At 36.9% G+C, this 27,777-nt stretch overlaps 1 long non-coding RNA gene across 1 annotated transcript in view; it reads left to right on the top strand.

Annotated features, from left to right (window-relative positions):
* LOC102143571 (uncharacterized) overlaps nt 1-27,777 on the top strand; it is a 117,825-nt gene that overhangs the window by 16,524 nt on the left and 73,524 nt on the right. The window contains exon 3 of the long non-coding RNA XR_006699574.3: nt 5,580-5,713. This is a non-coding gene — a long non-coding RNA (uncharacterized lncRNA). The remainder of the gene's footprint in view (nt 1-5,579; nt 5,714-27,777) is intronic.

Raw genomic sequence — 27,777 nt, 5'->3', positions numbered from 1 at the left:
TCCTCAATAAAATACTGGCAAACCGGATTCAGCAACACATCAAAAAGCTTATCCACCATGATCAAGTGGGCTTCATCCCTGGGATGCAAGGCTGGTTCAACATTCGCAAATCAATAAACATAATCCAGCATATAAACAGAACCAAAGACAAGAACCACATGATTATCTCAATAGATGCAGAAAAGGCTTTTGACAAAATTCAACAGCCCTTCATGCTAAAAACGCTCAATAAATTCGGTATTGATGGAACGTACCTCAAAATAATAAGAGCTATTTATGACAAACCCACAGCCAATATCATACTGAATGGGCAAAAACTGGAAAAATTCCCTTTGAAAACTGGCACAAGACAGGGATGCCCTCTCTCACCACTCCTATTCAACATAGTGTTGGAAGTTCTGGCTAGGGCAATCAGGCAAGAGAAAGAAATCAAGGGTATTCAGTTAGGAAAAGAAGAAGTCAAATTGTCCCTGTTTGCAGATGACATGATTGTATATTTAGAAAACCCCATTGTCTCAGCCCAAAATCTCCTTAAGCTGATAAGCAACTTCAGCAAAGTCTCAGGATACAAAATTAATGTGCAAAAATCACAAGCATTCTTATACACCAGTAACAGACAAACAGAGAGCCAAATCAAGAATGAACTTCCATTCACAATTGCTTCAAAGAGAATAAAATACCTAGGAATCCAACTTACAAGGGATGTAAAGGACCTCTTCAAGGAGAACTACAAACCACTGCTCAGTGAAATAAAAGAGGACACAAACAAATGGAAGAACATACCATGCTCATGGATAGGAAGAATCAATATCGTGAAAATGGCCATACTGCCCAAGGTAATTTATAGATTCAATGCCATCCCCATCAAGCTACCAATGAGTTTCTTCACAGAATTGGAAAAAACTGCTTTAAAGTTCATATGGAACCAAAAAAGAGCCCGCATCTCCAAGACAATCCTAAGTCAAAAGAACAAAGCTGGAGGCATCACGCTACCTGACTTCAAACTATACTACAAGGCTACAGTAACCAAAACAGCATGGTACTGGTACCAAAACAGAGATATAGACCAATGGAACAGAACAGAGTCCTCAGAAATAATACCACACATCTACAGCCATTTGATCTTTGACAAACCTGAGAGAAACAAGAAATGGGGAAAGGATTCCCTATTTAATAAATGGTGCTGGGAAAATTGGCTAGCCATAAGTAGAAAGCTGAAACTGGATCCTTTCCTTACTCCTTATACGAAAATTAATTCAAGATGGATTAGAGACTTAAATGTTAGACCTAATACCATAAAAATCCTAGAGGAAAACCTAGGTAGTACCATTCAGGACATAGGCATGGGCAAAGATTTCATGTCTAAAACACCAAAAGCAACGGCAGCAAAAGCCAAAATTGACAAATGGGATCTCATTAAACTAAAAAGCTTCTGCACAGCAAAAGATACTACCATCAGAGTGAACAGGCAACCTACAGAATGGGAGAAAATTTTTGCAATCTACTCATCTGACAAAGGGCTAATATCCAGAACCTACAAAGAACTCAAACAAATTTACAAGAAAAAAACAAACAACCCCATCAAAAAGTGGGCAAAGGACATGAACAGACATTTCTCAAAAGAAGACATTCATACAGCCAACAGACACATGAAAAACTGCTCATCATCACTGGCCATCAGAGAAATGCAAATCAAAACCACAATGAGATACCATCTCACACCAGTTAGAATGGCAATCATTAAAAAGTCAGGAAACAACAGGTGCTGGAGAGGATGTGGAGAAATAGGAACACTTTTACACTGTTGGTGGGATTGTAAGCTAGTTCAACCATTATGGAAAACAGTATGGCGATTCCTCAAGGATCTAGAACTAGATGTACCATATGACCCAGCCATCCCATTACTGGGTATATACCCAAAGGATTATAAATTATGCTGCTATAAAGACACATGCACACGTATGTTTATTGCAGCACTATTCACAATAGCAAAGACTTGGAATCAACCCAGATGTCCCTCAGTGACAGATTGGATTAAGAAAATGTGGCACATATACACCATGGAATACTATGCAGCCATAAAAAAGGATGAGTTTGAGTCCTTTGTAGGGACTTGGATGCAGCTGGAATCCATCATTCTTAGCAAACTATCACAAGAACAGAAAACCAAACACCGCATGTTCTCACTCATAGGTGGGAACTGAACAATGAGATCACTCGGACTCAGGAAGGGGAACATCACACACCGGGGCCTATCATGGGGAGGGGGGAGGGGGGAGGGATTGCATTGGGAGTTATACCTGATGTAAATGACGAGTTGATGGGTGCAGCACAGCAACATGGCACAAGTATACATATGTAACAAAACTGCACATTATGCACATGTACCCTACAACTTAAAGTATAATAATAATAAATAAATTTAAAAAAAAAAAAAAAAAAAAAAAAAAAAATAAATAAAACCAGAAAGTAAAATTAAAGATTTCTAAAATTATCACTGCTTTCAAGGAAAAAATGTACTTTAAATTACAAACATTCGAATTATCTTCGATTTTTATAGCACATTTTGAGGGTGAAAAATTCACTTCCCCTTTGAAAATTGTTCTTTTGAATAAGGATAAGATTTTGAAATGGTCATTTATTTATCATCTCTACCTATAGGAAAGCTTTAAAATGAGGAAAGGAAAATATAAATATGTAAAACATCTTTTAAAATAATATTCATTTTTAAAATAACAATGCAATCCACTCTACTGTGCTATTTATCTGCATTTCTGAGTTTAAAATTGTATAATTTATTGCTTTTGTTATAAAAAAATCTTAGGCAAACTCTTTGAAGGGGGAAAAAAAAATCACTCATAATTCAATCATCCTAACATGGCAGCTACTATAACTTTTACATTCCCTTCAGATCTTGTCATTTATTTTTCATGATTGAAATCTACATGTATGAGATGTAACAGAAAGAACATGGACTTTGAAGTCAAAGAGAAGTGACAAGAAACAAATTACATAATAAATAAATCTTGATTTATCATATAATACAATTTGTACTGTGCTAATTATGGCATAAAATAAAAAATTTAAATTATCAGACATTAAAGTTTTCAACATTATCTGCAAATTTACCTGGAACAAAAGACTACAGACAGAGAAATACAGTAGAACATATAAGTCCTTGAGAAAATGCAGGGGTGAAACTCATAGGGAAATTAAGACATTTAAAAACAGCTGTGTATAATGGGGGGAATTAAGAAAAAAGCACGTGCACAGGCTCAGGGAAGATACATGCCCAAAAAAGACCAGAGAAGACAAGAGAATAAAAAATAATTATAAATCTGTTAATAGGTATACAATATATGAAATTGTAATTTGTAACATCAATAACAAAAGTGGAGTAGAGCTGTAAAAGAGTACAGCTGTTGTTTACAACCATTAAGTTGGTATCAGTTTAAAACAGATTGTTATAACTTTGGGATATTGTATATAATAATCCATGATTAAATCTCAAATAAAATATCTACAGAAGGTACTCAAAAGGAAATGAGAAGGGAGTCAAAATGTCTTCAATTTTCTGCTAATTAGAGCATAAAATAAAAGAAATATTTTAAATTATACATTAGATTATTAAATATTATCTACAGACTCACTTGGGGCAAGAGACTACAGGCAGAGATTTCTTAATAAAGTATAATGCGTTTATTGTATAATTTGTCTCTGGTCACTACAAAGAGATCAACTAAACACGAAGGAAATCAATAAGGACGGAAACGAGGTGTAAAAATGTAAAATACACAGAAAACAACAAAATGACATAGAAAGCTCTCTCCTATCAGTATTTTAAATGTAAATGGATTAAACTTCCCAAAGACATTAGATTGGCAGAATGGATTGAAAAAACAATCCAATTATTTGTTTTCTACAAGAGACTCGCTTTAGATTTAAGGACATGCACAGATTGAAAGTGAAAGGATGATAACAAGATAGTTCATGCAAAGAGTAACTAAAAGAGAAGTGGCTATACTACTATCAGACAGAATAAGTTAAAAACTGTGAGGAGAGACAGGAAAGGACAGTGTATAATAATAAAAAGGTCAATTTACTAGAAGATTTAACAGTTATGAACATATAAGCACCAAACATAAGAGCTCCTAACTGCATGAAGCAAACACTGACAGAATTAAAAACAGGTCTTCCTATAATTATAGTAGAAGATGTCAGTGACCAACTTTCAATAATGAATAGAAGGACCAGAGAGAAAATCAATAAGGAAATTGAGGAATTGAAAAACACTAGACTAATTGGGCCTAAGAAAAATAAACAGAACACTCCACCCAACAGCCGAATACACATTTTTCTCAAGTATACATGTAACATTCTCCAGGACCAACTATATTTTGGGACACAAATCAAGTCTTAATGAATGTTAAAATATTGAAATAATACAAAATATCTTTTCCAATCACAATGGGATAAAACTAAAAATTATAGCAAGGAAAAATGGAAAACCTAAAAATATGTGGAAATTAATTAACACACTCTTAAGCAACCAACGTGTCAAGAAATCACAAAAGAAATTAGAAAATATATTGAGACAAATAAAAATGAAAACATAACATACTAAAACTTACGAGATGCAGTGAAAGTAGTGCTAAGAGGGAAATTTATGGCTATAAATGCTTGCATTAAAAATATCTCAAATTGACAACCTAAATGTATACCTTAAGGAGCTAGAGAAAGAACAAACTAAACTCAAAACTGGTAAAAGGAAAAAAACGATAAAGCTTAAGGCAGAGAAACAAAACAGATAACAGAAAGATAGGTGAATCAACAACACTAAAAGCTGGTTCTTCAAAAGACTGACAAAATTGACAAGTCTTTAGCTACATTGATTAACAAAGAAAGAAAGAGTCAAATAATGAAATTAGAAAAGAACAAGGGGACACTACAACCAACTTAACAGAAATAAAAAAGATTACAAGAAAGTACTAAGAACATGGTATACCAACAAACCTGATAACTTAGATAAAATGGATAAATTCTGAGAAAAACACTACCTACCAAGACTGAATCATTAAAGAAAATATGAACAGACCTATAACTAGTATGCAGATTAAATCCGTAATCAAACATCTCTCAACGAAGAAAAGCCTAAACCCAGGTGGCATGATTGGTTAATCTATCAAACACAGTGTAAAGACTACGTAACACCAATGATTCTCAAACTCTTTCAAAAAATAGAATAGAATACACTTCCAAATGTATTCTACGAGGCCAGCATTACCCTGATACAAAGACATTACAAGAAAAGGAAACTACAGACCACTATCCCTGATGGAAAATTGTGGGAAAAGGCAGTCATGCACGGATTCTTGTCCTCTGCATAGTCACATAAGACTGGCTGTGAGCCTGGAACATTTCCTTACAGGAAAATAAGGAGCCCTTGCAGCTTGTGCTGGGCATTATTTGGGTGTTTGGGAATATCTTTCCCTGTTGCAGGATTGGTGTATACTCCTTTGTTCTGCTTAAGCATGTGTGTCACTGGAGCCCAGGCTCACCCCTCACTTTTTATATTTCAGACCCCATGGGGAAGAGGTCAAGATTCTTCGCTTGCAGTAGACAGTTTCCTTGCATTAGTTGTGAGGCAAAATCTGTTGGCCATGAAGGACCCTTGCTTGCCATTTAAGCTGATATTTTTCTGCCTGTTCTTTACGTAAGTAAAGCATTGCTCCATCCAATGCCTGTGTAAGCTGTGCCTTTCTTGGCAATTTTCTTGCAAGTTGGAAGATACATGCAAACCATCCAGGAGTTTGATGTCCTAAAACTGCTACTCATGGTGATAGGCAACAGACGTTATTTGCTTCACAATACTGGCGCAAAAATCCTCAATAAAATACTAGCAAAGAGAATTCAACAGCATACCAAAAGAATTGTATGACTTGTCCAATTGAGATTATTCCTGAAATGCAAGGATAATCAAATATATGAAAATCAGTCACTATAATATACCACATTAGCAAAATGAAGAAAAAACCCATATGATCATCTTGATTGATGCAGAAAAAGCATTTCACAAAATTCAACACCCTTTCATGATAAAAAAAAAAAAATACTAAATGTTTAGAGAAAGTAGCAAACTACCATATAGAAAGGAAACTAATGAATAGAGAGAAACCAACCAAACATAAGAAGGCCATATATTTAAAAACAGCTAATATCATGCTCAATGGTAAAATACTGAAAACTTTTTCCTTAAGATTAACAAGACAAGGATGTCTGCTTTGCCACTTCTATTTAACATAGTGTGAAAATCCTAGACAGAGCAAATAAGCATAAATAAATAAGTGGCATCCAATTGGAAAGGTTGAAGTAAAATTATCTCCATTTATAGATGACATGATCGTGTATGTAGAAAACCCTAAAGATTCCATTAAAAACCCTATCAGAATAAGTGAATTCAGCAAAGTTGCAGGATAGAGTATCAACACAAAATTCAGTTGATTTCTAGACACAATCCAAAAAGGCAATTAAGGAAACAATTCTGTTTGTAATAGCATCAAAAAGAATACTTAGAATAAACTTAAACTAGGAAATCTACAAAATGTAGCTGAAAGAAACTAAAGAAAATACAAGTGGGAAGATGGCCTTTGCTCATGAATTGGAGGGCTTAACATTTTTATGAGATCAATACTACCCTAAGTGATTTATAGATTTTTAAAAATTCTAATCAAAATCCCAATAGTTTTTTGTAAGAAATAGAAACATTCTTTCCAATTTGGTATGGGATATCAAGAGATGCCAAATAGCCAAAACAATCTTGAAAAACAAAGCTGGAGGTCTCACATTTTTAAATTTCAAAGCTGCAAAGGTATAGGAGTCGGAACAATGTGGTACTGGCATAATGACAGACATGTAAACCAATGGAATAGAATATAAACAGCCCAGAAATAAACCCTTGCATATATGTTCAAATAATTTTTGACAAAGGTGTTAAGACTATTTAATGGGGAAAGAATAGTCTTTTCAACATTCAGTGTTGGGAAGCTGGATATCCACATGCAAAAGAATGAGACTGGGCACTACAATCTTATGTAATCTAATCATATACATTGAATCATGTACATGACCATTACTAATCATTAGAGATATGCAAATCAAAAACACCATGAGAAACCATGGTAGAGACCATGCAGTCTCTACCTTGCTGGCTTTGAAGAAGCAAGCTGCCATATTGTGAACTGCCTACTGGTGATGCAACAGGGACTGGGAGATAACCTCTGGCTGATAGCTAGTGAGCAACTATGATCACTGGTCTGGCCACTTGCAAGGAACTGAATGCTGCTAAAGGCCATGTGAGTTTGCAAGGGGATTTTTCCTCAGATGAGACCACACTCCTGTCTGACATCTTGACTGCTGTCTTGCAGAGGACCTAGCTAAGTTGTACTCAAACTTCTGACCCACAGAAACCAAGATAATAAATGTGTTTTGAGCTACTAAGTTTGTGGAAATATTGTTATGCTGTAACAGACAACTCATATATTGGGAAAGAATAATAACTGGGGCCTATATACTGAACTATTCCTAAAGCTCACACAGGGTTGGAAATTGAGCTTTCTCAGCTAGAGTAAAGAGATGATTTTCTATGCTGAGGAAATTCAATAGAGAATCAAGAAAGGCCAGGACTTAGAAGTGCAGCAAAATTAGCCCCAGAAAAATATTGGCTACTTTAAGCCTGAAATAAGCTTAAAAACAAATCTTGGAAAAAATGAAAGTAATATTTAAGTAATAAATTGCCTGCCAGAGAAAGTCCCAGGAATCTAAAGAAACATCATAAACCCAAGCACTCTAAAATATAAAATTTACAATATTCATTATCCAATTGAAAAAATACTAGACATACAAAGAAGCAGGAAAACATGACCAATGATCAGGAGAAAAATCACTCAATAGAAACAGACCCATAAATAACAGAGTAATGGAACTAGCAGACAAGAATCGTAAAAGAGCTATTAAAACTACCTAAAGGATATAAGAAGCATTAACATAACAAGGGGAGAAATAGAATATTTAAAAAGTATAACCAAATGGAAATTTTAAAGATGAAAAAATACAATAGAAAATAATATTTCAATAGATGGGATTGCAAGTAGAAGAAAAAATTCATAAATATAAACACATAGCAGATTTTATCAAAATGGATGCATACAGAGAAACAAAACACCCCTCAAAATCAGAGTCTCAGTCAAATATAGAATGTATTAAGTATGTATATTGGGAGACAGTAGGGTATAGAATAATGACTGAAAAATTTTAAATTTGATGAAACGAGGGCAATGACTAAAATTTTTCTAATTTTATGAAAACTATAAACCTAGTTTCAAGAAACTCAATGAACCACCAGCAGGATGGACATACACACACACACACACACACCCACCAACATCCTTCCACACAAAAAACACATACACAGCATAATCAGATTGCTAAAAACTAGCTATCTAAAATGTAGCCAGAGGAAAAAAGACACAGTATGTAAAGAGCAAGAAATATATTTAAAAAAAAAAAACAGGCTTCCTGTCATAAGTAATGCAAACCAGAAACCAATGGAACAACATCTTTAAGGTGCGAGGCCAGAATAAAATATGCAATGAAAATATCATTTTAAAAAAAGGCAAATAAAAACTTTTTCAGACACACAAAACCTGGGAGAATTCATCATCAGTTGAGATTTTTGTGTTTTTTCATACACTGAGTACTCTGGGGTTATATCCTGTTCATTTTGAACACTATGCAACCATAAAAAAGATATAGTCTTTTAAAAACGTGATTCTGAAACAACAAACAGGATATTCATATTAAAAACAACAAGAACAATAAATTTTGATTACTCATACAATTCACCAAAACTAACTTGAAATATATCATATAAATAAACATAAATAATAAACTATATAAAACGGACATGTAAGAGCATTAAGAAGTCAAACAAAAAAAGGGAGATATTTGAACGAACAATTCACAAGAGATGATATAAGATGGCCAATTCATAAAAATGCTTAACATAATTAATCATCTGAGAAATGCAAATTAAAATCACAATGAGATATCATCATTACATCAGTTAAAATGCAACACCTAACAACATAAAATTTCAGTGGAGATGCAGAGCAACTGGAACTCTGACGTATCGTTGATGGGAGTGTGAAATTATACAACCACTCTGAAAGACCATTCTGGCTGTTTCTTATAGAGTTATACACACACTTACTATTTCACATATCAATTTCACTCCTAGGCATTATCAAAAAAGTGCATTTCGTGGCCCGGCACGGTGGCTTAGCCTGTAATCCCAGCACTTTGGGAGACTGAGGCGGGCGGATCACCATGTTAGGAGAGCAAGACTATCCTGGCCAACATGGTAAAACTCAGTCTACTAAAAATACAAAAAATTAGCCGGGTAGGGTGGTGCACGCCTGTAATCCCAGCTACTCCAGAGGCTGAGGCAGGGGAATAGCTTCAACCCGGGAGGAGGAGGTTGCAGTGAGCCGAGATTGCATCACTGCACTCCAGCCTGGCGACAGAACGAGACTCCGTCTCAAAATAAAAACGAAAGTGTGTTTCCTCACAAAAGACATTAAAAATATTTGTGATAGCCCAAATCTGGAAACAACTCAAAGTTCATCGATTTGTATAAATGGAATTTTGGTATAGATATACAATAGACTAGTACTCAGCAATAAAATATGACATATTGGTAAGTGAAATAATATGGGTAAATATAAAAAATATCATGCTAAAGGAAATAAGTGAGCTGTAAAAGACTATAAATATATGATTCCTGCATAATAGATGATTCCATGTATAAGAAATTCTAGAAAACACAAAATTATAGCAAGTAAAAATAGATCTATCAGTGGTTGCCTGAGACTGGGGGAGAGGGAATTTAGAAAAACCTAAGAAAGGGCCGGGCGCAGTGGCTCACGCCTGTAATCCCAGCACTTTGGGAGGCCGAGGCGGGCGGATCACGAGGTCAGGAGATAGAGACCATCCTGGTTAACACGGTGAAACCCCGTCTCTACTAAAAATACAAAAAAGAAAAAAAAAAAATAGCCGGGCGTGGTGGCGGGCACCTGTAGTCCCAGCTACTTGGGAGGCTGAGGCAGGAGAATGGTGCGAACCCGGGAGGCGGAGCTTGCAGTGAGCCCAGATCGCACCACTGCACTCCAGCCTGGGTGACACAGCGAGACTCCATCTCAAAAAAAAAGAAAAGCCTAAGAAAGATTTTTGAGTTAATGTGTATGTTCTATAGCTTGATTTTGATGGTTTTTATCAAAAATCATGGATAAAATGGAAAACTCATTAAACTGTATACTTTATATGAGTGGATTTTATTTTATAAAAATTATACCTCAGAGTTGATTTTTAAAAATTTGAAAATTAGAGATAAAGAGTTAAAAAATAAATATCATTACCCCATCAAACCTCCAATAAAATTAGAAAAGAAAAACAATTATTCACAGACAACATAATTGTTACTTAGAAAATATAAGAGACTACACAAACTTCGAATTGGTGGTAATGTGACAATTAGTAAATCAATCAGAATATGTAATAATATTACACTAGTGATTGATTATTATAATGATGGTGGTGATAAGATGTCATCCATAATAGCAACAAAACTATATGTCACCTACAAATAAAGATAATAAAATATGTACAAACATGTTAATGGAAAAAATTATAAATCTTTATTGAAAAACTTAGAAAAACATAGATGAAGCCCTAAATGGAGAAACACCTTATTTGTGTTTAAGAGTACAATATCATCATATAATAATTCTCCTCAAATTCAAAGACATTTCTATCAAAACTTCAGCAGAGTATATCATGGAATTTGATTCATTTGTATGAATTTGATCATCATATTCATACAAAAGAGTAAAAACATTTATTTCAGGACTTATTCCAAGGCTATTGTAATTCAAACAGAATAGAACAGAATCAAAAGTCCAAAAACAGATTTATGTACATATGAGAATCTGAAATATGACATAGACAACATTAAAAATGAGGAAATAGTTGTTCAATAAATTGTTCTGGAACAATTGGCTCTCCATATGGAACAATAAGTAAAATTAGATCTTGCTTTACATGCACGCACACACGCATGCACACACACACACAATTTAGATAGATTAATGATTTAAATGTAAAAAATGCAAAATTGTAAAACTTTTATAAGAAAGTTTAAGGAAATGTCTCATGGCATCAAAGTTGGGAAATGGCTGGCATAAGTTGTACAGACTCTAAAGGAAAAGAGTAATAACAATAATTTCATTAGAATTACATTTTCTCTATCACAAAAGATACCATAAGGAAAGGCTTAAGGCAATGTGTCCATAATTTAGAACATCATAATCTTTGAAAAAAGAGGAAGAAAAATAAGCCATATTTTCTGCCAAATTATTATCTCCTTTCAGAACACCCTTTTGAATTTCATAAGGAACAATGGTAAAAGAAACTTCTCAGGATTACATCAATCAGAATATTTTTAGTTTTTATACTCATCTAATGATTGGGTTGTAATTTGTTCCTTCTCTGATTTTTGCCTCCTTCTACTTTCTTCTCACATGCTACCTTCATCTTTCTTCCCAGTCTGCATGATTTCCTTGCTCTTACTCTAGTCTTTCCTATCTGGTCCACAGCTGAAACAAAATGTCCTGTTTTGAACTGTATTGAACCTCAATGAAGGAATTTATTTCATGGAATTTTTACACTAAACAACTTTTCTACATGGATAGCAGTCTTATGACTCTGACAATAACCATATCTTAATCTCTTAACTGCAGAAAAAGCTCGACATCTTCTCAGATCATATTAGAAAGTTTTTTAATGGCCGACTGTCACTGCTGTACCTCAGAGTCTTTCTCCAAGGCTCGAAATATCATTGCCCCAAGCAGACATACTATGTAGGCAATTATTAGTATGCCTTTGTGGACTTTGCTGTTTATCTCTTTCTTATACCCTGGAATGAGGGTTAGAAGAATTCACATCACTTTATGTCCTCCCAAAAGAAACCCAATACAACAAAGCCAAACTAACTTTTCAGATAGGCAATGTGAATTCCCTCACGTTTATTAACATACCTTTAAACAACTATACAAAAGATACCAATTCCTAGTCATGGAAGCAGAAAAATGACTCCACTTTGCCTCTAACTATAAACCTCCTTATTCTTAAAAAGATGATAAACTGTGCTATTTTTGTAGATAGAAAAATATTGGAGGGTCAAAGCTGGCCAAGTGGCTCAGTTGTTTATTCAGCCTCCATAGACGAAATTTTATCATGGAGTTACATGTTGGAGTATGTCAACAAATATTTTTAAAAGAGTACATGTTAATGCTTTCATTTTCTGATAAAGTAGATTAAGTTAGACCACACTCTACTAGTTACTAGTGGTGTAAACTCAGGCCAGTTATGTATCCTCGCTGTGTGTATTAGTCTGTTTTCACACTGCTGTAAAGATACTATCCGAGACTGGGTAATTTATAAAGAAAGGAGGTTTAATAGACTCACAGTTCCACATGGCTGGGGAGGTCTCGGGAAACTTTCAATCATCCCAGAAAGGGAAGCACCTTCTTCACGTGGTGGTGGGAAAGAGAAAAAGAGCCGGGGGCAACTGCCATTTATAAAACCATCAGATCTTGTGAGACCTCCCTCACTATCACGAGAACAGTATGGGGGAAACTGCCCCCATGATCCAATCACCTTCCACTAGGTCCCTCCCACATCACCTGGGGATTATAATTGAAGATGAGATTTAGGTGAGGACACAAAGCCTACCCATATCACTCTGTTTCAGATCATCACCTGTAAAATGGAGATTAAAAATAGCTACTTGATAGAGTTACTATAAAGATTGAATTAGTATATTTGAATGCTTAGAGTAAGGGATAGCAAATAGAAAATGCCCGACAAAGCTAGCAGCCAAAGAATTGGTAGCGTTTGCAGCAGTAGCAATAGTAGTAGTAGCAGGAGAAGGAGGAGTATCCACTCTCCCTTCCAATTCCTGCACCCCTTTGCCTTGCAAAGCACGAGGCGGAAAGAACAAAATAGTTGTTGGTATGATTAACAAGATTCTTCTCTTGAGGAGGTCAGGTTCTAACATTAAGAAAGGTGAACAGCCTGTGTGGGTTATATGGCTCTGGGGCAATGCCTTAAGGCAGGGATTCCTGATTTGAAAGTAGTACTGCTCTCGACTCTGCCTCCTCACAGCTTCTTCCACTTTAGAGAATGGGGCAAATCTCAGCAGCACTGAGGTGAACTTTCTTTCCCGGTGAGGACTTTAAGAATGAAAACACCTGGTTTTATTTTGTATGTGATGTTCAGAACTTTAAGACATCATTACAAGAACAGGCACATTTTGCCGGGCGCAGTAGCTCATGCCTGTAATCCCAGCACTTTGGGAGGCTGAGGCGGGCAGATCACTTGAGGTCAGGAGTTCAAGACCAGCCTGGCCAATATGGTGAAGCCCCGTCTCTACTAAAAATACAAAAATTAGCTGGGCGTGGTGGCAGGCACCTGTAATCCCAGTTGCTCAGGAGGCTGAGGCGAGAGACTCTCTTAAACCCAGGAGGTGGAGGTTGCAGTGAGCCGAGATTGGGCCACTGCACTCCAGCCTGGGTAACAAGAGTGAAACTCTGTCTCAAAAAAAAAAAAAAAAAAAAAAGCAAATTTTAACACCTGTAATCCCAGCACTTTAGGAGGCTGAGGCGGGCGGATCACTTGAGACCAGCCTGACCAACATGGTGAAACCCCATCTCTACTAAAAATACAAAAATTAGCCAGGCATTGTGGCCTATGCCTGTAATCCAGCTACTCGGGAGGCTGAGGCAGGAGAATTACTTAAACCCAGGAGGCAGAGGTTACAGAGAGCCAAGACTGTGCCACTTGACTCCATCCTGAGCAACAGAGTGAGACTTTGTTTCAAAAAAGAAGAAAAAAGAACATTTTAAAAGCAGTATCTTTTCAATAACCAAAATGTACCCATAATAAATTATACTATTAAACATGTTATAGCCATAGTTATTGGTATACATTTTCAGTGTAAAATAATACATTTAATCAAACTGCCAGTCAATTCAGAATAACAGAAAAACAGTACAGCCTCACCTGAGCAGCCATTTTACTTTTAATTTCTACCAGAATAACAGTATGCTTTTATCTATTATCTTCTATGTCAAGGTTTAAACTAACAGTAGGTCTTGTAACTGAAAAAAACAATAGATACCTGAGTTAAACCCCCATAGAGTATTTCTTAGGTTTCTCTGGCATCAATAAAACACTTTGAAGTAGGGAACAATCAAATACTAGGTTGGTGCAAAAGTAATTGCGGTTTTTGCCAATACTTTTAACGGCAAAATAACCCCGCAATTACTTTTGCACCAACCTAATACTTTCAGGAAGCATTAGAAGAGCATTCAAAACAAAAGCATCTTTTTTGGCAATATTCTACAAAAAGGTCTTTGTTGATCTGTTGGGGCTAAGACAGTACCCTGGGAAAACACTCTAGCATTTGAGGGTTTACTTTTCAGTAGTCATACCATTAACCTAAGGCTGCTCCACACCATTCCTGTCAACAAAAACCAGGCCCCCACTCTAGTGAAGCCTTTTCAAAGTAATCCTACTGCCAGACTGAAGATTCTGATGATTCAAACCCAGGGGACAGCTGGTCAGAAATGGACATTTTGAGCCTGTCGAAATGATCCTATCACCACTCCACAGTTCCATCTGGAACCTTGAGAATGGCTGGTTCTACACACAGTCTTCTCCCCATTATTACCACATCTCTCCAGTTCGTGTGGCCCAGCAACTGCAAGCCTGTGATTCACAATCCTTCTGCACCCAGGTTTTCCTGAACTGCTGCATTTTTGCTGTGATATCATCCAGCTCAACCTTCCTGGTCTACAGTCTCCCATGACTCTTTACCTGGCAATGATGTGGCTTGCCTCCTATAGCCAGTGAATCTCTTTATAGCTCTTTCAGGTTGGTGCAACAGTAATTGCCCTTTCAGACTACTCACTCATGCTCAATATCACACCAAGTGTCTGTGCTTAGCTGTGTTTTTCCCACCCTTCTCCACTTGCTGAAATACTCTTATAACCTTCCAGAAGTGGCTAACTTACATTATCTGTGATACCTTCTCTGATCTTCTTTAATCAGAAATAAGGTTCTCTGCTAACTCGGTTATAGCACTTATTTGTACATATTAGAGTACAATCCCCTAAAGAAGATCTGGGTAGACTATCTTATTCAAGGCTTTATACCTCCTTCAAATGCAGAACAGTGCTTTACATCCTCAATAAATGCTTCTTGGATGCAATTGAATAACTTATATATAATTCATATTATTGATAAGCTTTTATATTTTTCCCCTCTAGATTAAAATATTCAGAAGCAATATAAAATGTTGCAAAAATCGTAGGCTTTCGAGTTTTTCAGCATTGGGTTTGACCCTTGGCTCAGTCACAATCTATCTTGTGACCTTACATAGGTAACTTCTTTGAACCTCAGTTTTCTTATCTATAATGTAGATTTCATCATATCTGCCACACCCCAATCATTTTGGATTTAAGTTCCTGCATAGAATGCCTGAAACAAAATAATTTCTCAATAAATAGCTTTTATGACTTTTATAACTAGTAACAATTCTCTTTAGGCAGAAAGAGTCTTCATGGCATATTTTATGGTGACTTCCCCATAGTGTTTATTTAAAAAACTTTGTTGAGTGAATGAAAAATATGGTAATGCCTAAACTTGGAGCCTGAGTCTTGGCTAGAAGTTTCTGGGAATTAGTCTGTGAGAAACACAAATGGGTCATTTCCTCTTTTCTTGAATTTCAAGAAACTAAGTGAGTTTCTTCTTTTGTTAATTTGTCCTTTACTGCTGTGAACTAGGAATGGGATAGCTATATATTTTGAGTGTATGAACCTAGAGTGTATCACTAAAACACTCGAGGAAACTGATATGGTTTGGCTCTGTGTCTCTACCCAAATCTCATCTTGAATTGTACTCCCATAATTCCCACGTGTTGTGGGAGGGACCCAGTGGGAGATAATTAAATCATTCTCCCATACTGTTCTATTGGTGGTGAATAAGTCTCATGAGATCTGATGGTTTTAAAAATGGTAGTTTTCCTGCATAAGCTCTCTCTTTTTGCCTGCTGCCATCTATGTAAGACATGACTTGCTCCTCCTTGCCTTCTGCCATGATTGTGAGGCCTCCCAAGCCATGTGTAACTGTAATTCCATTAAACCTCTTTTTTCCCAGTCTCAGGTATGTCTTTACATACTAATACAGAAATGTTGGCACTGTCCCAGGTTCCAGGTTTTCATTAACATGAGCAACTCTAAACTTAGACCAATCTTTATGGCCATTCCATACCATGTAGAAAGAGGCTACAGTGTCCCCATATTCAAATGACTGCCCTAGTAGCAAATTACTCTGGTGGAGCAAAGCAGAAGGACACTTCTGATTTGGCAGTGTTACCTGCATTGCAGTGCTAGGATACACTGGAGAGTGACATGTGTCAGCTTGTTGCACATGAAAGGTTCCACATGCTTTGTATGCTATGCACAAAGTTGGAACTCTAAGGAAAAAAATAACATGGTTTTGCTTTTTATCTTGTAATAATAATAACAAAATGGAGAAAGAGGAGGAAGAAGAAGAAGGAGGAGGAGAAGAGGAGGAGGATTGAGAGGAGGTAGAAGGAGGAGAAGGGGAAGAAGAAGAAGAGCAGGAGGAGAAGACGAAGAAGGAGGAGGAGGAGGAGGGAAAAGGGAAGGGGAAGGGAAGGAGAAGGGGAAGGAGAAGGAGAAGAAGAATAAATGCTTTGTTGAGTGCTTGCTATGTGCCAGGTACTGCCTTAAACATTTTTCATGATGGAATCTCTGTTAATCGTCATAACACCCTATGAAACAATTAATTTGAATACCCTCCATTACAGATGAAGAAATGGAAGTTTAGATATATTAAGAAATTAGTCCAAGATCACAGAGCTATCAATATAGCTTTAGTGAAGTTGAGACTCAAACTAATGTCTAGTTAGCTCTCAACTTATGTGTGCCCTTCACTGCTATTTATTCATCTATTAAATATTCATTAAGCATTTATTTATTATATGGTAATAAATGTTCTAGCATGAAAAATATAACCGTGGACAAAATAGACAAAAATTCCTACCCTCATGAAGCTTACATTCTAATGGGGGAATTCAAATAATAAACAAAAGTTCACATAAGGAAAATAGAATGTCAGATGATGAATAATGCTCTGGAGAAAAGTGGAACCAAGAAGGGAGATGGGAGGTGTGGGGCTAGGGCTGCCATTTTAAAAGGGATAAATGGGGTTGTAATGGAATACTGCACTGACAAGATAAAAGCTGAGCAAAAACCTAAAATGTTGAGAGAGGGAGCTAGGGGGATCTGAGGATAAGCTTTCAAGGCTATGTAAGCAGCAAGTGAACAGGCCCACAAGCTGCAATAGTTTTAATTTGTTTTAACCTGTGTGAAAAATAAGGGAGCTGGAGTAGTTGGAGCAGATTTAGTGCAAGAAGAATAGGTATTCTTGAAAATCAGGGTGCAGTTTTGAAGGAGAGAAGGCATGGATACTATATGATCAAACACACTAGGTAGCACATATGGGATCTGTGGAAGAAATTCATATGAAAAATAAATGTACAGAGAATATCTGTGGTTTACTTCCAAGGAGTTGAACTAGGAGTAGGAAGAAAGGATAGGATGTAGCTTATACTTTTCATTTAATACATTTCTGTACTTACAATTTTTATAACAAGCACGTATTTCAATTTTAAAGTGTTTAAATAAAGGAATGAATATTCACATAAATGTGTGTAAGTACATGCACAGGGATATTTGTTGCTGTTTATAATAACAATTAATTGGGAGCTGCTTTTTAAAAATGGACTATCCATATGAGGAGATATAAAGATAATGGTAAAGTGATCTACATGTTTACTTTGAAAGGAGTATATGAGCTAGGACTCAAAACACTGGAGTGTGGGCCAGGCGCGGTGGCTCATGCCTGCAATCTGAGCACTTTGGGAGGCTGAGGTAGGAGGATCACTTGAGTCCAGGAGTTAGGTACCAACCTGGGGAACACAGTGAGACCTTGTCTCTACAAAAAATAAATAAAATTAACCAGGCATGGTGTCATGCGCCGGCGGTCCCAATTACTCAGGAGGCTGAGGTGGGAGGATCATTTGAGCCCCGGAGTTCGAGGCTGCAGTAAGCTGCGATATTGCCACTGCACTCCAGCCTGGGTGACAGAGCATGACCCTGTCTCAAAAACAAAACAAAACAGAACACTAGAGTGTGAAGTTTGTATAAGTAAGTAAATGTGCCAATTTATTTATGTGTCAGTGTAGAAATTTCCTTTGAAAAGTTATTCGTACAATAATAACAGAACACACTGGAAACTTTATTATTATGGAACTAGATTCATAATGGAACAAATGCTGAACTATTAAGTAGTCATTTGAAAATACTGCACAGATCGATAGTTAGCATAACAATGCATGCAATATACTTTAAATGGAATAAAAGCAGGCTTTAGAATTGTAGGTATGAAATGATTCCATTTTTGTGAAGAGAATCTAGAAAGTAAGCTCCGTGTAAGGAGAGGCTTTTCTTCAATGCTATATTCCTTACACCTAGTTTCTAGTGCTTGGAAAACACAAAATGAATATCTGTTGAATGTTGAAGCAGTAAATAAAAGCGTGCCTCCACGCACAAAATTACAAAGCAAAAAGTCCTATCTCAATATGTTAACAAAATGGTTTTGATGTTTTTTTCACAATTATCTGTATTTCCCTATTTTTAAAATAACATGTAACAAAAATGTTACTTTCACTTAATGTTTATTTAAAGGTTGTAAGTTTCAAGGCTAAGAGTTTAGAAAATATCCATTATCAGGAATAACTATAACTCATTACCTATCTAGGACTCAGAGGGTTGAACGTGCACTCAACAGCACCGTCTGCTATAATTGTGTGGCCACAGAAGCTTTTGCAAGGGGTTGATAAGGGGAGACTGAACAAATAAAAGTTAAAAATAAAGCAGAGTTGCTAAGCCTCAAAAATTTGTAGGGTGCTGTTGTTCTAGAATAAACACAGAGAGAAGATGACCGTATCATTTGGGAATTTGACATGTGCCATTAGTCTTGATTTAGCTTTATTTAGATGCTGTGCTTGCAAATTGGGTAGCTGTCCTTTGTGGACTAAACAGAATTCCCCAGGTGTAGGTGTGATTTGCATATGATTTACTCAATTATGAATTTTCTGTTGAAAAGTGATGGCTTTATTAAAATAGGAGGAACTGAACGTGGACTTGTCAGTCTGCCTGAATAGGCAGAGGAATAAGGCAGAGACTGCATTTCCACTGGGGCCAGCAAGGAAGAACAGGTGGAGCTGGGCCAAAGTTAGTTGGCAGTTTTTTCCAGAAGGTTAAAAAAATAAAAGTCCAGAGATAACCAACTTCAGCAAGAGGCTATAGGGACATCCTTTCTTAGGTTTCAGGCGTACGCAAGAAATTTTTTTTAAAAATGTTTGCTGGCCTTTTGTAATTACCACAACATGAAGGGCAATGAACTAAAGTTATATGAGTCCCAAGATTTGGGGGAATGTTTCTATTTTTTCTTTTCACTGTGTCAAATGTATACATTTAATTGACTTTGTCATATCACCATATTTGATCCTTTTCATTCTTCTAACATTTTCTTTTAGCCAAATTTTTTTTTATTCTTCATGTATGCCTTTGCTGGTATTGCTTTACCTTGTTTTTTAAAAAAATCTTTTAACTTTCTTTGCCTTATTTACCAATCAAATTATTATTTTTTATTTTATATAAAATTTTTACCTTACCATATTATCTTGCTAATATGTCCTCTTAGATAATTTCATTCTTCTATCAAAATGTAATCTCAGCATCCCATTTACCAGCGTGATGTATGGTCACATTTCCTTTATTTATTTATTTATTTATTTATTTATTTATTTATTTGAGACAAGGTCTCCTTCTGTTGCTCAGGCTGGAGTGCAGTGGAGTGATCTTGGCTCACTGCAACCTCTGCCTCCCAGGTTCAAGCGATCCTCCCACGTCTGCCTCTCGAGTAGCTGAGACAACAGGTATGCACCACTACACCTGGCTAATTTTTGTACTTTTTTGTAGAGATGGGGTTTCACCATATTGTCCAGACTGATCTCGAACTCCTGAGCTCAAGCAATCCACCCACCCTGGCCTCTCAAAGTACTGGGATTACAGGCATGAGCCACCACACCCAGCCCACATTTCTTTTAAATGTGCCCATTAAATCACTAGAATCCCACCTGCGCCTTCTCTCCTATAATACCCAGAAGTCTCAGGATGCTCGATCTTTATCTCATTCAGGAGGTTGGTCCCTGATTCCCATTCCCAGTCATTGCTATATGCATCCAAGGTGCTCCATGTGAAATCTGACTTATGCTTCCAATTTACAATGTTTGAATATACAGCTCCTTCACCTGAAGGACCAGGTGAAGTTCTACCATTCACTGCATCACCCAGAACAACTTGTGCAGATAATGGCTGTTGCCTACCCAAAAGCCATTCCCCTTTCCTACTCTCTTGCTAGTATGTAATCCTACCCGATAGGGAACAATGGGAAATATATCGGGGCTTCAGGAAAATATTTTTCTTAGTAAGAAGTGGTGCATGGGAGGAAAAGCAACTTTCCATACACATTGAATGTGGTCACATCTCCAAGTGATGCCTGGAACTACTGCCACCATCATGAGACAATGAGGGGAGATGTTGTCAACATGCTGAGAATGGTGAGAGAAAAGATTGGAAGGATCTGGCTTCATTGCTGCATATTAGTTTGCTGAACCAAATCTGGAACCACTGTGCCTCTGAGCTTCTCATGGAAAGTAATACTTATTACTTAAGCCAATGTTAGCTGGGTCATTCATAGCCAAAAGCATCCTAACTGGGACATACTGTCTCTATGGGAAGGTTCACCATTGCAGGGGTCAACCACTAACTGCAGCTCTTTTCCACCTTCATGGTGATTTTATTTATGGGCCTCAATCGCATTTTACTGCTACTTAGATAAGCCACCATAATTCTCCCCAACAAGTTTCAGTAGCTGTCAATCACTGATAGGAGTCAGATTCTTGTTCCTCACCTCCCACCAAATGTTTGTACTCATGCAAATTTGCCTACAAATTCCTAAGCAACTGTCAAGTTCATTGTCTTGGTCCATTTTGTATTGCCGTACAGGAATACCCAAGGATGGGTAATTTATAAATAAAAAGGGACTATTTGGCTCACAGTCCTGATGGCTGAAAAAGTTTGAGATTGGGCATCTGCATCTGGTGAAGGCCTCAGGCTGTTTCTACTCATGGAGGAAGGTTAAGGGAAACTGACTTGTGCAGAAATCACATGTGTACAAAGAAAGGAAGCAAGAGAGAGAGAGAGGTGAGGTGCCAGGCTCTTTTTAACAACCAGCTGTCATGGAAACTAATAGAGTGAGAACTCACTTGCCCCGGAGGGAGGGTATTAATCTGTTCATGAGGGATTCACCCCCGACCCAAACACCTTCCATGGTGCCCCACCTCCAACACTGGGGATCAAATTTAAACAAGAGATTTGGTGGGGACAAACAAACCATATCCAAACTACAGCACTCATTATGTCAGATTTTCTTACAGAATAAAAATGCAAAATGTCTCCTCACTATGCATCTGCTACACAATAACTTTCTTCCTAATTATAGAAGCAAAGTATGTTCATATAAAGAACCAGAAAACACAAAAAGATGAAAAGACAAGAATTTCAATATACCATCCAGAAACATGTTCATTTCGGTATTTTTCTTTTGAATCTTATACAACTGAGATCATACTGCATCTACCATTTTGTATCCTGATTTATTCACTTAACATTATATTGTTTTTCATTTTGCATTACTATTCTTCAAAAATCACGATGTTTAATTTTGGAAAATATCCTATTATGAGGATGTACCCAAATATATTTAGTCAATTCTATTATATAAAAAGAAGATATATAATATAGATTTTAAATCTATGGGTTCTGGAACCAAAATCCCAACTCCAATTTTTATTAGATTTGTGACCTTCAGCAAGTCACTTAACCTTTTGGAGGCTTGGGTTTCTCATCTCCAAAACGGGTATGTAACAACACCTACCTGTTAGGCTTGTTGTGAGAAACAAGAGAGCTTAGTAGGATCTGGTACAAAGTTAATATTCAATAAGATTTGTTATTGTTATTATTATTATAAAAAATGTTAGGTTATTTTCCATTTTCCCAAATGTAAATAGGACATCTATGTCTCAAAACATCCTTGAACATACATCACTTTTTGCATCTGATTAATTTTTGGAATCATTTCCTAGAAAGGGAATTCTTGGTTAAAGCCTATTTGATTTTGATAATTTATCAGATTTTTATAAAGATGAAAAAGAAAATTCAAGCCTCAAGGGGCAAGAGTGAAAAGAATACATTCCCTGAGCAAAATAAGTATTTTCCTACTCCCCGTCCCAACATTGTAGGGCAGATTCACCCATTTCCTTAAAAGTTGAGCTTTCTGTCCTTAAATTGAAGTGAAGAAGTTCATCCATAGGTCAAAATTAGCCCTTAACATAATAATGGGTCTGTTTTGGGCACTACTCAGATGGCATGCTGGAACGGTATTTTCTTTTTCAGTTACAGATTCTCACTTTCCTTTTTGAAAAGAAATGTGATTAAGCAAAAATCCATGCTCTTTTATTTATACAATTATTAAAAACTCATGGGAGCACAAGAAGTGGCTAAGAGGGTCCTTTCTGGAGGGACCCTCATTGTAGCTCCCCAGGTATAATTTTAATGAGCAATTAAGGAGTCTCGTCAATCAATTGTCAATTTCCTCAGGTATACTTTTCATTCATTCTACATTCTGATTGAGTTTGTTAGCGTATCTTTAGCTGCCTGTTTGCCACTACTTCTAAGAAAGGCCACAGCCTCTGTCCTGAATTCTTAGTTACTGGTCCATGAATACTCGACCCATGATGGCAGACAATGAGAAAATAATGAAAGGAAAAATGCACCTTCTGTCTTCCCTGCTCAGAAAATCCCTTCACCAGACTCACTTCTCCTACCTAATCCTTTGAATCTTTAGATTGAATATAAACATTGTTTTGGGTTCAGTTTAATGGCATAAGAGCCATTAAGAAATACTCCACTAACTTCCAGCAGTTTGAAGTCTAGATTCTGCGACAGACTGCTATGTTTTAAAATGCACCCTTCCTGAAAGGACGCTCTGTAACTTACATCTGTGCTGCTTGCTTCTGCTGCCCTCCTGTGGCTTCCCGGGGTCCTAACAACCCGTGCCGCCTTTTGTCCAGCTGCCTGGTCTCACCCTTTGTCATCTGTTTTCTCTGCTGTTTATTCTCCTCTTTACCCTCATCTGTGATAGCTGTAGGAATTCAGGCCCTCAATGACTCATCCAGATTCATGGCTCCAATTTGCCCCCAGGATTGCAATGTTATGCTTTGCTAGACTCTATTCCCTTCCAGCACTGGTGCTCCTCATGTGTGACTAAATGCTCTTTCTTCTTTGATAGGAAGTGCATATTCTAAGTAATGGTGCATTCAGTTAAGTGATTATTTGTTTAAAAATTATATTCTCAATCCTAGTTTATAATATGCCACTTTATCAGGCGCCAGTGATCAGGCTGGGCACATCTGTTAGCAAAGCTTGGCTTGTTCACTGTGTATTACAGACATTTGCAGGGAGACTTTTCACAGGAGCCTTTGTCTTTTAGTCTTTACTTTTCTCACCAAGCAGTCAAATATGCCTTTTCTTAGTTCAGCGAGCCTTGAAAAGTTTCATCTACAATCTAAGGAAGACTTCTAATTCAGAGTAATTTGCCAAGATGAACTACCTGATCTGCTTTAAGAGAAATTAATCATTTCCTTTTTCCTGGAACTTCCTCAAGTTTTGAGGAATGATTTTGTCTCCTTTCTGCATGGAAACATTCTTTTAAAATTAAAATTTTAAAATATTTGTGAGTTATGATTCCAAGACAATAGTAAGTGGGGTAAGACTGAGGTCTAGGATTAAGAACAGTCATCTACTCATTGTCTCTTAACACATCAGTACTTTTTAAAGAATGCAGGTAAATGATACTAGGTCCTGGATATATGATATATACTAGTGATTTATTTATTTGTTTATTTATTTAACTAATTATTATTTTGAGACAGAGTATCGCTCTGTCACCCAGGCTATAATGCAGTGGTACGATCTCGGCTCTCTGTTGCCTCTGCCTCCCTGCTTCAAGTGGCTGTCATGCTTCAGCCTCCCAAGTAGCTGGGATTATGGGTGCCTGCCACGACATCTGGCTAATTTTTGGGTTTTTTTTGGTAGAAATGGGTTTTCGCCATGTTGTCCAGGCTGGTCTTGAACTCCTAGCCTCAGGTGATCTACCTGTCTCGGCCTCCCAAAGTGCTGGGATTACAGGCATGAGCCACCGCCCCTGGCCTACACTAATCATTTAGATATTAGGATGAGTATGTCCTCTAGTGCTCTCTACCTCTGTGACCAGGTCACTCAATCTCACAGCATCTCAGTTTATTCATCTTTAAGATCGAGATTATAATACATATTCTGCAGGGTTGTTATGACAAACAGATGTGACATTTTACACACTGTAAATCAAGATATAAATAGAAAATATTATTATCTATGCCCTTTTGGGGGGAGAAATATAGGAATACAGCATCAAAACAGCCAACCAACAAAGATGCTTCTTTAATGGGCCCTTTATAAAACTTAACTAGTAGCAGATAGTTCACAAAAAAATAAATTATATTCTAAAGATAGTTTCTTCTATTGACCTACCTTAATTATGAGAACTTTTTTTTCTTTATTTCTTCTAAAAAAAAAACAAAACAGGATACATGTGCAGAACGTGCAGGTTTGTTACATAGGTATACGTGTGCCATAGTGGTTTGCTGCACCTGTTGACCTGTCCTCTAAATTCCCTCCCCTCACCTCCACCCCTCAACAGACTCTTGGTGTGTGTTGTTTCCCACTCTGTCCATGTATTCTCAATGTTCAACCCCCACTTATGAGTGAGAACATTCGGTGTTTGGTTTTCTGTTCCTGTGTTAGTTTGCTGAAGATGATGGCTTCCAGCTTCATCCATGTCCCTGCAAAGAACATGATCTCATTCCTTTTTATGGCTACATAGTATTCCATGATGTATATGTACCACACCTTCTTTACCCAGTCTGTCATAATGGGCATTTGGGTTGGTTCCATGTCTTTACTACTGTAAATAGTGCTGCAATAAACATACATCTTTATAGTAGAATGAATCATATTCCTTCGGGTATATACTCAGTAATAGGATTGCTGGGTCAAATGGTATTTCTGGTTCTAGATCCTTGAGTAATTGGCATACTGTCTTCCACAATGAGAAGACAGAAAATATGAGAACATTTTTAGCATATATAATTTACAGTTTCTACTATTAAAGCAAAACCTCCAAGCACAGATAGACCTTAGGTTGTAATTCACAAAACAATGAACTTGCATTTGGGGGAGAAAATAAGACAATTCCAAACTTACTTAGATATTGTCATAAGTGATTCCGGCCAGTTCCTGAGACCAGTCGATTTTAAGGCACAAGATTGACTTGAAACAGTCAAAATGGTTACCTTACAAGAGAAATAGAGGAAACATGGCAGAAAATGCACTAGTATCATTAACAAATTCCTCTATGTGACTTCAAAGGCACACTCAGGGAAGGCTACCCCCACTGAGGAATTGCTTTCCCAAGTCCTGTTGCTGCTGGCTTCAATGTGGGGCCATCTCATTTCATCAGCCTTCATTCTGCACAGCTGCCAACCATTACTTATTCCCTTGGATCTTAGGAAGTCTTACCTGCCATTTCAAGAGTCAGATTCTATAATGATTTAACTGAAACACTGCAGTTATTTTTGGCACAATGATCTATGTCAGATAAATTTTTAAAATAAGTAGAACTCCTTTTTATTTAAAATTTTTGATTTAGGAAGTATTTGTATAGGTTTGTTACGTGGGTCTATTGAGCAATGCTGAGGTTTGGGCTTCTAATGTTCTTGACACCCAAGTAGTGAACACAGTACCCAATGGGCAGGTTTTCAACACGTGTTCCCCTTCCTCCCCCCCTGCTTTTTGGAATCCTCAGTGTTTATTGTTCGCATCTTTGTGTCTGTGTCTACCCAATGTTTAGATCTGTCTTAGAAGTGAGAACGTGTGGTATTTGGTTTTCTGTTTCTGTGTTAACTCACGTAGAATAACGGCCTCCAGCTGCATTTATGTTGCCGCAAGGATATGATATCATTCCTTGTTATGGCTGAGTTGTATTCCATGGTGTATATGTACCACATTTTCTTTATCCAATCCACTATTCATAGGCACCTAGTAGAGCCCCCTTTTAAAACCAAACCCCACATGGAATTCCAATTTATAAAAGACTTCAGAGAGCGAGCTACTTCACTTGAAGGGGGAGTTGGGAAAGTGTCTAAAATGTCTGAGATCCTCTTTCGCCCCTTCTTCCAATCCTCTGGCAGTGGCTCCCCAGCCACCTCCAAAGATCTTTAAGACTCTAGGTAGAACAAGGTGAAAAAAAGTAATCTATGCCAATATGACAATTGATTTTCTAAATAAGAAACTAGAACAAAGTTCTAAAATAATTTAAAGGATTGGCTAGCAATGAAAGAAACCAGATCAGTCTCTGGAGAGAAGATTCCCGAGAAGAGGAGCAAGGGAACTGTCTGGAATCATGGTCGTGTTCTGTATCTTGACAGGGTTATGGGTCATACAGGTGTAAGCTGTTGTCGAAACTAAAGTATACAGTTAGGATCTATGATCTCACCATACATAACATAAAATAAAATAACTGAAGGCCAGATCCAGCTGAAATCTTGTTGGTCTCCGGATAAATACTGACTCATATTTACTTAACTAAAAAGATGCCCTGTGACTAGAGTTTGTTTCATCTATAGAGATCAAGCACGTGTTTATGGAGCATCACTTATTTTGGGCTATAATTCCAAATTAAGTAACACAATTCAATGACATTAGCTCAATGGTTGCAAGATATATCACTGTTCAACTTATAGTCCCAATTTATATTTGATGGTGATGCAGAAAGAACAAACTGCCCGATTTAAATGGGTCAATACTTCATACTATAATCAAGAGAATAAGTACTGTAATACCGTGGAGACCATTCCCAGAAAAATGACTCCTTAAAACAGCTGAGTTTCAGGTTAAAGTGTTAATTCTCAGCTGGAACTAAGAGTTAAGAATTTCATCCCAAAACAGTGGCTCATAGAGTTTTTGATCCTTTACACACCTTCATGAATGTGATCAAATCTAAAGATTTTCCCTTTAGATGTGTGTGCATGCATACACAAATGCACGTGCACACACTGCAAATGTTGCAGGCATAGTCAGAGGTTAATACTGCCCGAAGCCTATCCATGGATTCCAGGGAAAGAATCTGCACTCGAAATCTTTTCTCAGCTGCAGAAAATCTCATTTGAGAATAATCACTACAGTGTGGTAGAATAATCAACAATTCCGCAGGGGCAATGAGTTAATGCTGTATTCCTGAGGTAGTTGGGTTTTTTTATTGTTGAGAAATTAGTTTTCTTCAAATTGG

Source organism: Macaca fascicularis, chromosome 7 (genome assembly GCF_037993035.2).
Source record: "Macaca fascicularis isolate 582-1 chromosome 7, T2T-MFA8v1.1".
NCBI classification, from domain to species: Eukaryota; Metazoa; Chordata; class Mammalia; order Primates; family Cercopithecidae; genus Macaca; species Macaca fascicularis.
The sequence above is the reverse complement of the archived record's forward strand: the minus strand, read 5'-3'. Positions and strand labels throughout refer to the sequence as shown.